Source organism: Cebus imitator, unplaced genomic scaffold, assembly GCF_001604975.1.
Source record: "Cebus imitator isolate Cc_AM_T3 unplaced genomic scaffold, Cebus_imitator-1.0 Scaffold15, whole genome shotgun sequence".
Taxonomy (NCBI): Eukaryota; Metazoa; Chordata; class Mammalia; order Primates; family Cebidae; genus Cebus; species Cebus imitator.
Genome location: NW_016107330.1, coordinates 10,813,882 through 10,819,200, shown reverse-complemented (window position 1 = coordinate 10,819,200; position 5,319 = coordinate 10,813,882).

Sequence of the window (5,319 nt, the reverse complement as noted above, 5' to 3'; positions counted from 1 at the left end):
TCAAAATTGTACAAGCAAGTACATATTACGTATTATAATATACACTGCCTACTAGGCTTAATGAAACACCAAGCAAGGGTTGACCATTACATTTTGAAGTGTGTTTCTAGCACCAATGGGCTAGATGCTGTCCATTGGCACCTGACCTTCATTCTGACCCCTCCTATGGTCTGACTTCTATTGAAGAGGCTAAAAACTACCTTTTCTGGAATCCCTTGTTCCTAGGGTCTGCAACAGATGTAGTTCTTGCCAATGAGACTCACCCACATGATATATGGAAGCTCCGCATGAGACTGAGGCTACCTCCCTTGTTGATGATAGCTAGTAAGCTTCTGCTTCTTCTTGTTTTTTATTTTTTATTTTTATTTTTTAAGAGACAGGGTCTTGCTCTGTCACCCAGGCTGGAGTGCAGTGGTGCAATCATGGGACTCACTGCAGCCTCGAATACCTGGGCTCAAGCGATCCTTCCGCCTCAGCCTCCAGAGCAGCTGCGATTACGGCATGTGCCACTACACCTGGTTATTTCTTTCATTTTTTAATAGGCGGTGTCTGCCTATGTTACTTGGGTTGGTTTCGAATTTCTGGCTTCAAGACATCCTTTGGCTTCAGCCTCCCAAAGATTACAGGAATGAGCCGCCACGCCCAGTCTCTTTATGAATGATCCAGTCTGTGGTATTTTGTTATGGCAATACAAAACAGACTTAGACAACTTTTAAATTTCTGAATCAGAAAAAAAAAATCCTCAAATGGCAAGCAAACTGTTCACAAATGATAACCTTAGTAGATGCTTTTCTATGAGAGTGAGGATTTACTTGTTACCAGCCATTCATACAAAACACAAGCATCCAATGGATGCTGAAGTGTCAATAAGATCGAAGTAGCCTCTGTGACCTTCAAAGTCCAAATTTTAAAAAAAACAACACTCAGCCTCATTATTCTCAATGACTGACTTTAGAATAAATAAAAATTTTACCAAAAAGACACGTGAATTAATAACGTATTGCTTGACTGGGTACGGTGGCTCACACCCGTAATCCCAGCACTTCGGGGGGCTGAGGAGGGTGGATCACCTGAGGGCAGGAGTTTGAGACCTGTCTGGCCAACATGGCAAAACCCTGTCTCTGCTAAAAATACAAAAATTAGCCGAGTGTGATGGCAGGTGCCTGTAATCCCAGCTACTCAGGAGGCTGATGCAGGATAATCACTTGAACCTGGGAAGTGGAGGTTGCAGTAAGCCGAGACTGCGCCACTGCACTCCAGCCTGGGCAACAGGGCAAGACTCCATCACAAACCAACCAACCAACCAACCAACCCAAAACATATTGCTCTTTTCTGTTTTCTATGTTGGGATTACCTATAATTTTATTTGAAAAAAGTGTTCATCGTTAAAGCACCTGAGGCTGGGCGCAGTGGCTCACACCTGTAATCCCAGCACTTTGGCAGGCCGAGGTAGATGGATCACCAGAGGTCAGGAGTTTGAGACCCGCTGGACCAACATGGTGAAAACCCAAGTCTACTAAATACAATAAAATTAGCCAGGCATGGTGGCATATGCCTGTAATATCTGCTACTCAGGAGGCTGAGGCAGAAGAATTGCTTGAATCTGGGAGGAGGAGGTTGCAGTGAGCTGAGACCATGCCATTGCACTCCAGCCTGGGCAACAGAGTGAGACTCTGTTTCAAAAAAAAATAAAGCTCATGGGGACCAGTGGACTGGCTGCATGATCTTGGACATCACCTAGCTTCCCTCTGAGCCTTGTTCTCCTCATCTGCCAAGTGGGGCTGACCTCACAACATCTCTTTTGCAGGGCTGTTGTGAAGGTCACATGAGATTGTGCATGTGAGGCGCTTAGCACAAGGGTTAGCTACTATTAATACTGTTGTTGATGATGATGATGTTATAATCATTATGAACCTTAGGATTTTGGGTACGTGCTTGGCTAAGCCACGTCTTCCTGTCTCATCCACTTCCTCCTAGTCCCAGGGCCCAGCCCTCCTGCTTCAAACATTTTCCAGACTCAAAGCTCCTAGGTTAGTCCCTCCCTTTCTCAGAGCCCAGGGACAGAGGAGTAGGGCACAGCTGGTAATGGAGGGAGAATGGGCATTAGAGGGGTCACTGGAGGGAGAATGGGTGTTGGGGGGGTCACTGACAATTTCTTCTGGAACTCTCTGCAGTGTGGCCTGCCCTGGGCAGCACCAAGCACTTGCAGATTTATTGTTAACATGGCCCATGGGAGTCTAAAGTTCTGAACTCCCAGCCTTGAGAGCCTGTGGGATCCCATTCCTTCCCAGGGGTCCCTGGAGGGAGTAAAGTCTGGCTTGTGGAGGAGACCACAGGGGAGCAGAAGACAAAGGTGAGCCCCCTGTGGTTACCCTCTATGCACTCCAGACCAGGCTGAGCCAGGATTTGTCTCGGCAGGGCCCCTCCTCTCATAGACTATGGCCGTAAGGAGGAGACAGGAGAGAAGGAGGAGGACTCTGTCTGCCTGGGGAGGGGGCAGCAGGAAAAGCCCCAGAGAGGAGGTGACATTGCAGCTGTATTCTCAAGGATGATGAGTTCCCCAGGAGCTGAGTAGGGAAGGGCATGGTAAGAGGAGGGAACAGCTTGAACAATGGCTCAAGGCATTGCCTACCCTATTTCCCCATAGATATTAATGATGGAATCTTTAAAATGTCTAAAGTGTGTGGTCTTGTTCTGGGGCCTGCAGAGGAGGATGCTGGGGAGAGTCCCAGGCTCTGATAAATCCCAGGGAAAAGACATCCCGTGATTGCCTGGATTGGGAAGCTATGAGCGGGGGACAACAGAGTCTCATACAAGTGCCCACCATGCGCCAGGCCATGAGCTTGGGACTGTGACACATTTGCCACCTCACAGCCACCTTGCAAGGCGGGCGTGCTGCCCATTACACAGATGAAGAAACTGAGGTTCTGAGAGGTGAAATCTCTTGCACGTGGTCCATCAGAAAGCAAGAGAGCGGCAAGATTTGACTTCCGATTTTATGACCCTAACTACCATTAAGGGAGAACACAGAAGGTTCAACAGTGTATTAGTCCATTTTCACGCTGCTGATAAAGACATACCTGAGTCTGGGTAATTTATAAAGAAAAAGAGGCTTAATGAACTCACGGTGCCACATGGCTGGGGAGGCCTCACAATCATGGTGGAAGGCGAAAGGCACATCTTACATGGCAGCAGGCGAGAGAGGGAATGAGAACCAAGCAAAAGGGGCTTCCCCTTATAAAACCATCAGATCTCAGGAGACTTATTCACTACCACAAGAACCACCACCACGATTCAACTATCTCCCACTGGGTCCCTCCCACAACACGTGGGATTTATGGGACCTACAATTCAAGATGAGATTTGGGTAGGGACACAGTCAAAGCATATCAAACAGGAAATATATCTGGGCTCTTTAGGGACCCCAAAACACAAGACAAAAACAGGCAGCTGCACTTTCCTCCTAAGCATGAGCAACTCAGTAGAAACTGGGCCACTCCTGGACCAAACCCTTGTCCTTTAAATAGAGGGGCTTCCTGCTCCCCGTGGGATGGGGCTGTGGGGCATGGGTTGGGGATGGGTGCAGAGGGTCCCTTTGCCGCACCAGCTGTGGGGTCAGGCAGGCAGGCCACGCCCTTGTAGGGCCCAGGACACATCATGCCCTCCTTCCCCAGCCTCCATGCTCAGGGATTTGCTGGGGAAGACCAGTGAGTGGGAAAGAGGGACTTTGAGAGGACTCCTGGGTAGGGGCGCATCCCAGGGTGAGGAACAGCAATCTGTGAGGGGCCCCTCCTGCCAGCAAAGATTCAAAGATGGGCTTCTGCCCGCAATGAAGCCTGTCCACAGATGAGAATCTCCCCTGGAATGGAGAATGAGGGTGTTGAAAAGGGCCCAGAGCTGCCAGGGGAAGGACCAAGACCCGTCTACAGCAGGCCTGCTGTGCCCCCGCCTCCCTTAGAGAAAGGCCTGGTCCCTCTTCTACCCACTGCCGCCCAGCTGAGCAGTTCCCTATCACTTCCTCCCCATCGGCTTTTTAAAACCACCTTCCACCCAGATAGGGTGGGTGCGCCCCCTACTGGACCCCGGGGCCGCTCAGGCATGGAGGGCGTGAGCTGCGGAAGGGAGCCATGCGTTCTGCCAAGTGTTGGCTTTGAGACAGTGCCCACTGCTCAGACTGCGGGGACAGGGCTCCCTCCTCCGGACCCCTGTTCCCTCCCCCAGTCTTCTTCCCTCATTGTTCCACACCCCATTTCTTTCAAATGTCCCTGCACAGGCTGTGGCCCCCAGACCATCACCATCGCGGTCACCTCTCCAGATCCTCAGCCGCTGAACCCCCTGCTGCCTCGGGCCCTTGGACATGCTGTTAAGGAGTCAGGGAGGCTCTTTCCTGAACCACTTTTCAGGTCCTTTCATGGGTCCTTCAGGGCCCACGGCAAATGTCAGCTCCTCAGGAGGCCTTTTCTGACCACCCAGGCTGGGTCAGGGCCCAGTTCTTTGGGCACTTGTGTTTTTCCTTTAAGACCAAATCATGGCTTCAATTACAAATGGAGGAGGTAACAAGTAATTCAGTCAGTCTCCCGGGAGAGCCTCTCCAACTTCATAAATGTAAGCTGGATCTCGAAGGATGAGTCGTTTGACAGTAGTTGAGCAGAGAAGGGCATGCCAAGAAGAGGGAACAGCCTGAACGATGGTTCAGAGGTGCTGTCCACCCTCTTTCCCTGTAGATATGAATGAGAAAATCTTTAAAATGTCAAAGGTATATGGCCTTGTTCCAGGACGTGTAAAGGAGCATGCTGGGAAGAATATTTAGGGGTTACAGGGACTAGCACAGGGGTTCCACTTTGGGTAGGAAGGATGGAGAAGGCCTTTTGGCCTGAGGAGGTGACAGTCCCGTGCTCCACTGTGACTGCAGCTTCTCCCATGGTGCCTGCCTCTTCTAGTGTTTAATAGACCACATGCTGGAATAGGGATGAGAGACTGAGAATGGCTCCCTTGACCTCAATCTCCCTCCAGCCTCCACTTCTTTTAGCTGCTCACAGCAAAATCCCCTCTCTTCTGTCTCTGTTTCCTACTTCCTTTCCTTTCTTTAATGTGCTCCTACTAAGGCTTTGATTCCCAGCAAGATGCTGAGATGGCTCTTGCTAAGGTGTGACACCGTCATTTTCAACTCTGAAGATTATCTGATGTGTCAGCTCCCTGTTTCTTGTTTTCTTTTCGCTTTCTTTCTCTTTCTTCCTTTCTCCTTCCCCTCTCTTCCCTTTTCCTCCATCCTTCCCTCCCCTCCCCATCTCCCCTCCCTCCTCTTCCCTCCCCTCCCCT